Raw genomic sequence first — 9,191 nt, forward strand, 5'->3', positions numbered from 1 at the left:
GGGATGCTTCTCTGCCAGAGGGCAGCCAAAGCCAATGTGCACTGGGGGCTCTGCTCCATCCTACAGGGGCTGGTGGCAGGAACACCTGGAGCAACTGGGGCAACACTTGCTATGTGTCAGATGGTTGCTGTTCCTTCCTGGAAGGGATTAGCAGTAGCACAGAAACACCAAGAGCTGCTGAATTTCACCGGACAAAGAGACTTGGCAGAGACACTGTCATGTTCCCTTGTGCTTTTCCATCCTTCTTGCAATTTAGGGAAAAAAGAATTGGCCCAGCCTCTGCTATTCAGCGCTCCAGTTGCTGTGTGTCTGTCTGTGGCAGCTCATGTCCAAACATAACCGGGTGCCTGCTGAGTATGGCAGTGGACGGCCACAAACAGGGAGGTCCCCAGGGAACATCAAGGCAGACACCTGGGGGGGTGCAGACCATAGGGATCACTCTGGGTAGAGAAGCTCTTCTGTGTGTCTGATGACGGTGCCAGGCCCCTGAAGGAGCAGCCAAGACAAGTGCTGGAAGCAGACATGTGCTGCCCTTTTGTGCTGTCAGATGCACACAGGACAGACTCGTTGCCACAGGTCCACCAGACTTGATCCAGGAACAATGGAGGGCCATGCACTTGTGGGGAATAGGCTCCAGCAAGAGCAAATCAGGACCTTCTAGCAGCAAAGCCTGAGGTCATGAAGCGGGCCATCGCCTCAACAGACACCAAAGTGCTTCCCTCCAGCCCTGAACATTGGCCACAGGTGCCCTCTTTCTTTCAGCGCCTGCTGCTCCTTCCTTTGTTCCAAGCCAGTCCAGGATTTAGTTCGGAAGCTCAAGCACTTGTCTTTAAGGTGCCTGCATGGAGCAGAGGGGCAGCAGCTGCAGCGCAGACCTCTTGCGATAGTACCAGTGCTGCTGCCTTGGGATGCCTGCCCGTGGAAGGCTGTCGCTAAAGGACAGGAAATGAATGACACTTACAGTCAGGTCGTCAGGGCAAAAAGAGGGGAGTTTATTTTCCTACTTCGATTTATATGGATGTTGGACAAAGACCAGGGACTGGAGGATAAGGTTGCCGCCTTCTGCAACCCCACTGGTCAAACTAGAAGTTCATCAATTGTCACTCCTCAAGAGAGGAATGATAAACAAAAAGAACAGTTTACCATAACATCATTCTGTTTACATGAAAATCTGTGAGCAACTCCACTTCAAAAATGCAAACATCGGAAGGCTGAAAAAGATCAGGGCGACAGAAGGCGAGTCAGCCCTCGAGCACAGCTCTTGAAGTCAGTCAGGGCCAAAGGCCCATCTGCAGCTGTGAGGCTGGCAAGTCAAAAAAAAGCCATTGTGGCCAATTCTGCTGAAGCCTTTTGCCAAACCATGCGCAGTGGTGACCACAGCGTGCCCCCTTTTGGCATCGCGGCTGGTGTGGGCGCCTCATCAAGCAGGCACCGGTGTTGGGGCTTCTGCTATTCCTGGGCACGCTGTTCCTGGCACTGTTTCTGTGGCCTCCAGGGGCACCAGGGCAGCGGCGACTCGGCCGCTGCGCTCGAGGAGACACCGCCGCCCTCCCCATGGAGGCAGAGGCTCTGCGGGCCCAGAGCTCTGTGTCAGGGGGCCTCGGTCTCGGCACCGTGGCCTGGGCAGCCGCAGGGGTCCCGGCTGGCCACCAGCCCTGCCTCTGCCCACTGCCCTGGCAGCACCCGGTGGCCGAGCCCTGGCAGGGCCCCCTTGTCTTCCTTGTCCCCAGCCAGCCCAGCCTGGGCACCTTGGGGCCGTGCCCAGCCTCCTGCTGAGGCCCAGCCTCGAGGGCTTCTGCCACAGGCCTGGGAGGCTCTCTGGGGAAGAGCCAGAGCAGCCAGGTGGCAGGAACAAGGCAGGTGCTGGGGGGGGGGGCTGCTCATGGCCACTGACACCCAACTGCTCGGGGATTCTCACCAGGCCAGCCCCTCAGGGGCCTCCTGTCCCCTTGGAGTGTCCTCCTGCCACTCGTTCCCTCCCACATGGCCCTCGTGCCTTTCCGCTGCCCTGTCCCATCAGGGCTCCTGTCCCGCAGCACCTCATCCTTTCGTGGCCTCCCACCGCCCCGTCCCCTCAGGGTCTCCCCCAGCCCCGGCCAACCTGCCCGGCAGTGGCGCAGCCCCGACAGAGCTCCAGACGAGCCAGATCGAGAGGCACCTGGGAGTCCTCAGCAATCCAGCTAGCAACACGCAGGCAGGAGGACACAGATGGCGCTTCCTGGCTGGGAGGGAGCTTGTGCCCGTCTCCAGGCACCAGTCCCGCAGGGATGGCCGCGGCTCCGGCCCCTGCCCACCCACTCTGTTGGCAGCGTTAAGGCTTCAGCAGAAGCACCAAAGGCCAAGGGGCTTCTGGCCATTTTCCCTTCCCCACTGCACATCTGGGCAGCTTGCTGAGCACGAGGAGCCATTTCTCCCCCTTCCCCTGTGCGCTGCAGACACTGGGCACCAAAAGAAAGCTCCTGGGACTCTGGGGATTATAACAGACTCTATATTTCTACATATATAGAGAGAGACTACATACACTCTACATCCTAAAAGAGAAAATCAAAGGGAAATAAAAACAATCTTAAAGAAAAGAAAAATTCCCACTGGCTCAGGTGGCCCCAGCAGACAGAGAGCCTCTCCAATCAGTTTTCCTCAGAGCTCCAGCAGCAGAGCAGACCACGGCCCCACAGACAAGACCATCTCTTGCGGGCCCTGAGGAATTGATCTCGCAGCCTCTGCACGATGGAGTGCGGAGCTCTCTCTACGGCCCGCAAGACAAAGGCTGTTCTGAGAGCCAGGCTTCTGACTACAGGGCTGATGTCATATGCCATCTCTTTGAGGGCTGCAAGAGAGAGGAACAGGGCCGCAGTCAGACACCGGATCTGCGGGGACCCGAGGAGACCCCCGTGCCAGGGCCACCCCTGTGGGCTCTGGCCATGGCCAGGAGGGCTCACGGGGATGAGATCGAAGCCACTGGACACTATTGCCACAGGTGGCCCTGAAATCTCTATGTGTGCTCTGGCCACGCCAGCCCTGGTGCACACAGGAAGCAGAGCCCTCGGCAGCCGGGGCAGGGATTGCAGCTCCCCCTGGCAGCCCCTGCTGGCAGCCCTCTGCCCTCCCTCACCCTGACAGATGCGCTGGAGCTCTGGCTTGCGTCCCTGAGGTGCCGTCCAGCCATCCCTGAGAAGAACACAGAGCCTGTCGGGGCCCCAGTGGAACAGCTCCACGCCTGCCAGCAGCGCTGCCGGCCCTGTGGCTGACTGCCCTCCTGGCCCCGGCAGGGCTCAGGCCGGGCCCTTGCTGCATGCTGCCGCCCAAGAGCACAGCTGCCAGGGACCGGACTTAGGCCGGCTAGAATTCAAGGCGAATCAGGATTTCTCCCAGATCCAAGCTGCCACAAATTAGAATCCAGGCTGCCCTGGGAGTGCCAAATGTCTCCTGCAAAATGATATCAGGAAACTTAGGGGGGGAGTTAGGTTTCCCAGTGAAAAAGGCCTCCATTAGTATCCAAGACCCTGTCCCTGGTACCGGCCTTCTGTCGGCAAGAATTTGAGACGCATCATGATTTCTCCCGGATCCAAGGTACCACAAATGGGAACCCTGGCTGCCCTGGGAGTGCCAAATGTCTCCTGCAAAATGACACGAGGAACCTCAGGGGATAAGTTCAGTTTCAGAGTGAAAAATGACAGAGTTTGTATCCAAGACCCTGTGCCCGGGACCAGTCTTCCGCTGGCTAGAATTCGAGATAGATCAGGATTTCTCCCCGATCCAAGCTGCCACAAATGGGAATCCTGGCTGCCCTGGGAGTGCCAAATGTCTCCTGAAAAATGACATCAGGAACCTGGGATGGTGAGTTCTGTTTCCCAGGGAAAGGGTCACCATTCGTGTCCAAGACCCTGTTCCCAGGACTGGCCTTCCACCGTCTAGAATTCGAGACGTATCAGGATTTCTCCCAGATCCAAGCTGCCACAAATGGTTATGCTGGCTGCGCTGGGAGTGCCAAATGTCTCCTGCAAAATGACATCAGGAACCTTAGGAGAGGAGTTCAGTTTCTCAGGGAAAATGGTCACCATTCTTACGCAGGACCCCGTGCCCAGGACCGGCCTTCCGCCAGGTAAAATTCGAGACATATCAGGATTTCTCTCAGATCTAAGCTGCACCAAACAGGAATCCTGGCTGCCCTGGGAGTCTCAAATATCTCCTGGAAAATGACATCAGGAACCTGAAGTGGGGAGTTCAGTTTCCCACAAAAAAGCGCCACCATTTCTATACAAGACCGGCCTACCACCATCTTTAATTCGAGATGGATCAGGATTTCTCCCAGATCCACAGTACCACAAATTGAAATGCTGGCTTCTCTGGTAGTGCCAAATGTCTCCTGCAAAATGACACCAGGAACCTCGGGGGATGAGTTCAGTTTCCCAGGGGAAAGGGCCACCATTCGTATCCAAGACCCCATGCCGCAACCGGATTTCCGCCTGTGAGATTATGAGATGGATCAGGATTTCTCCCAGCCCCAAGGTAAAAGAAATGGGAATTCTGGGTGCCCTGGGAGTGCCAAATGTCTCCTGCAAAATGACATCAGGAACCTGAAGAGGGGAGTTCAGTTTCCCAGGGGAAAGGGCCACCGTTCGTATCCAAGACCCCGTGCCGCAACTGGATTTCCACCTGTGAGATTATGAGACGGATTAGGATTTCTCCCAGACCCAAGCCGCCAGAAATTGGAGTCCTAGCTGCCCTGGGAGTGCCAAAAGTGTCCTGCAAAATGACATCAGGAACCTGAGGGGGTGAGTTCAGTTTCCCACAGGAAAGGGCCACCGTTCCTATCTAAGCCTCTGTGCCCGGGACCAGCCTTCTGCTGGCTAGAATTCAAGATGGATCATGATTTCTCCCAGACCCAAGGTAAAACCAATGGGAATCCTGGCTGCCCAGAGAGTGCCAAATGTCTCCTGCAAAATGACATCAGGAACCAGGGGGAGGATGTGTGATTTCAGTGTCCAAGGGAAAAGCGCCACCATTCATATGCAGGACCTTGTTCCTGGACTGGCTTTCTGCCTGCTAGAATTTGAGATGGATCAGGATTTGTCCCAGATCCAAGCTGCCACAAATTGGAATACTGGCTGCCCTGGGAGTGCCAAATGTCTCCTGCAAAATGACATCAGGAACCTGGGGGAGGGAGTTTGGTTTCCCAGGGAAAAGTGTAACTGTTCGTATCCAGGACCCCGTACTCAGGACTGGCCTTCTGCAGGCTAGAATTTGATATGGATCAGGATTTCTCCCAGACCCATGGTACCACCAATGGGAATCCTGGCTGCCCTGGGAGTGCCAAATGTCTCCTGCAAAGTGACATCAGGAACCTGGGATGGTGACTTCAGTTTCCTATGGAAAAGGGCCACCGTTCGTATCCAAGGCCTTGTTCCCAGAACCCGCCTTCATCCAGCTACATTTCAAGATGGATCAGGATTTCTCCCAGACCCAAAGTACTACAAATAGGAATGCTGGCTGCCCTGGGAGTGCCAAATCTCTCCTGCAAAATGACATCAGGAAGCTGAGGGGAGGAGTTCAGTTTCCCAGGGAAAAGGGTCACCGTTTTTATCCAAAACATCGTACCCTGGACTGGCCTTCTGACAGATAGAATTCGAGACAGATCAGGATTTCTTCCAGATCCAAGCTGCCACAAATGGGAATCCTGGCTGCCCTGGGAGTGCCAAATGCCTCCTGCAAAATAACATCAGGGACCTGACGGGGGGAGTTCAGCTTCCCAGGTGAAAGGGCCACTGTTTGTATCCAAGACTCTGTGCCAGGGACCGAAATTCCGCGTGCTAGAATTCGACCCGTATGAACATTTCTCTCTGATCCAAGCTGGCAGAAATAGGAATCCTGGCTACCCTGTTAGTGCCAAATGTCTCCTGGAAAATGACATCAGGAACCTGAGGGGGGGAGTTCAGTTTCCCAGGGGAAAGGGCCACCGTTCCTATCCAAGACATTGTTCTCAAAACCCGCCTTAGGCAGGCTAGAATTCGAGACAGGTCAGGATTTCTCCCAGATCCAAGGTACAACAAATGGGAATGCTGGCTGCCCTGGGAGTGCCAAATGTCTCCTGCAAAATGACATCAGGGATCTGAGGAGAGGAGTTAAGTTTCCCAGGGAAAAGGGCCCCCATTTGTATCCAAGGACCTGGTCCAGTAACCAGCATTCCGCAGGCTAGAATTTGAGAAGGATTAGGATTTCTCACCGATCCAAGCTGCCACAAATGGGAATCCTGGCTGCCCTGGGAGTGCTAAATGTCTCCTGCAAAATGATATCAGGGATCTGAGGAGACGAGTTAAGTTTCCCAGGGAAAAGGGCCCCCATTTGTATCCAAGGACCTGGTCCAGTAACCAGCATTCCGCAGGCTAGAATTTGAGAAGGATTAGGATTTCTCACCGATCCAAGCTGCCACAAATGGGAATCCTGGCTGCCCTGGGAGTGCTAAATGGCTCCTGCAAAATGACATCAGGAACCTGAGGGAGAGAGTTCAGTTTCCCAGTGAAAAGGGCCCTGTTCATATCCAAGGCCCTGGTCCAGGGACTGGCCTTCCACCCGCTAGAATCAGAGACGGATCAGGATTTCTCCCAGATCCAACCTGCCACAAAAGGGAATGTTGGCTTGTCCTGGAAGTGCCAAATCTCTCCTGCAAAATGACATCTGGAACTTCAAGGGAGGAGGTTCAGTTTCCCAGAGAAAAGTGTCACTGTTCTTAACCAGGACCCCGTGCCCAGGACCGGCCCAACACCAGGTAAAATTCGAGACATATCAGGATTTCTTCCAGATCCAAGCTGCCAGAAATTGGAATCCTGGTTGCCCTGGAAGTCTTAAATATCTCCTGGAAAATGACATCAGGAACCTGTGGGGGGGAGTTCAGTTTCCCACAGAAATGTGCCGAAGTTCTAATCCAAGACCTTGTTCCTGGGACCGGCCTTCATCCAGCCTAAATTCAAGACGGATCAGGATTTCTCCCAAATCCAAGGTACAACAAATGGGAATGCTGGCTGCCCTGGGAGCACCAAATCTCCTGTAAAATGTCATCAGGATCCTGGGGCGGTGAGTTCAATTTCCAGTTTAAAGTCCACCATTTGTATCCAAGACTCCATGCCCAGGACCAGCCTTTTGTTGGCTAGAATTCGAGACAGATCAGGATTTCTCCCATACCTCAGCAGTCACAAAAGGGAATCCTGGCTGCCCTGAGAGTGTCGAATGTCTCCTGCAAAATTCCATCAGGTTCCTGCGGGAGGGAGTTCCGTTTCCCAGGGAAAATGGCCACCGTTCCTCTCCAAGACCCTGTTACTGGGATTTGACTTCCGCCGGCTAGAATTCGGAACAGGTCGGGATTTCTCCTGGATCCAAGCTGCCACTAATGGGAATTCCGGCTGCCCCCGATAGTGCCAAATGTCTCCTGTAAATGGCATCAACAACCAGGGAGGGTGAGTTCATTTTCCCAGGGTAAAGGGCAACATTTTGTATTTAAGACTTTGTTCCCGAGACCAGTCTACTGCCAGCAAGAATTCGAGACAGGATCAAGACAGCATAAGGATCAGAATTTCTCCCAGGGCCAAGCTACCACAAATAGGAATCCTGCCTACCCTGGGAGTGCCAAATGTCTCCTGCAAATTACATCGGGAACCAGGGGGATGAGTTCAGTTTCCCAGGGTAAAAAGCCACCATTCTTGTCCAAGACCCCGTGCTCGGGACCGGATTTCCGCTGGCTAGGATTTGAAATAGATCAGGATTTCTCCCAGGCCCAAGGCACCACAAATGAGAATCGTGGCTGCCCTGGGAGTGCCAAAGGTCTCCTGCAAAATACATCATGCACTAGGAGGGGTGAGGGTTAGGTTTAGGTTTAGGGTTAGGTTTTAGAGTTAGTGTTAGGGTTATGGTTATGGTTAGGGTTGGGGTCAGTGCTAGGGTTTGGGTTAGGGTTAGCTTTAGCGTTGCGGTTAGGGTTGGAGTCGGGGTTGCGGTTTCGGTTGGGGTTAGGGTTAGTGCTAGGGGTGGGTTAGGATTATGGTTAGTATTAGGCTTGTGTCAGGGTTAGGTTTAGGCTTAGGCTTAGCCTTAGGGTTGTGGTTAGGGTTAGGTCAGTGTTAGGGGTTAGGGATTCGGTATAGGGATAGGTTTGGGGTTAGGGTTCATATTAGGGTTAGTAATAGGTTTAGGGTTAGGGTTAGGGTTCGGGTTACGGTTAGGTGTAGGGTCACGGTTCGGGCTAAGTTTAAGTTCTGGGTTAGGGTTAGGCTTTAGGGATAGGTTTCCGGTTAGGGTTATTCTTAGTGTAAGGGCTAGGGTTAGTGTTAAGGTTAGGGTTGGGGTTTGGGGTAGTTTTAGGGTTAGGGTTAGGGTTAGGTGTAGGTTTAGGTTTTAGGGTTATGGTTAGGGGGTTAGGGTTAAGTTTTAGGGTTAGGGGGTTAGGTTTAGGATTTGGGTTAAGTGTAGGTTTAGGATTAGGTTTTCGGGATAGGTTTAGGATTAGGGTTATTTTTAGTCTTAGGGTTAAGATTAGCGTAAAGGTTAGGGTAAGGTTTAGGTTTAAGGTAGGTGGTTAGGGTTAGAGTTAGGTTTAGGTGTAGGTTTTGTGTAGGTTTAGCTGCAGGGTTAAAGTAAGTGTAGGTTTAGTCTTAGGTTATAGGGCTAGGTTTAGGGGTTGGTTTAGTCTTGATATAATTGTTACGTTTAGGGTTAGAGATAGACCCTAATCTCTAACCTCTGAGTTTAGGGTCAGCGCTAAGATTAAGTCAATGGCGTCCTGGGCATCTTTTAGTGGGGTGTCCAAAGGCTCCTGCAACTGCAGCAGCCTCAGGGCTGTGAGTATTCCTGGTGACTTTGGTCAGGGGCCCAGCTCCTTGTGTATGGGAAGGAGCTTTGCTGTTCTGCTTCCTGGAGCCAGCCTGGCTAAGCCTCAGCCCTTGCCTGAGCTGCTTCTAAGAAAGGAAGGTAGAGAGACACAAGAAGAAGGAGGGAAGGAGGAAAGAAAGGAAGGAAGGAACAAAGGCCCAAATTCATTTCCCAGGCAGCTTTCGAAGACGGCTTATGGAGAAGGCCGAGCTGACTGTCAGCTTTGCGCAGTCCATTGGAAGAATGCTGTGTGTGAAGCAGTCTGGGAGCCGCGGCAGAAGACTGGCCTCGGGCACAGCGTCTTGTGTACGAACGGAGCCCCTTTTCCCTGG

The sequence above is a fragment of the Sylvia atricapilla genome, chromosome 16, assembly GCF_009819655.1.
Source record: "Sylvia atricapilla isolate bSylAtr1 chromosome 16, bSylAtr1.pri, whole genome shotgun sequence".
NCBI lineage: Eukaryota > Metazoa > Chordata > Aves > Passeriformes > Sylviidae > Sylvia > Sylvia atricapilla.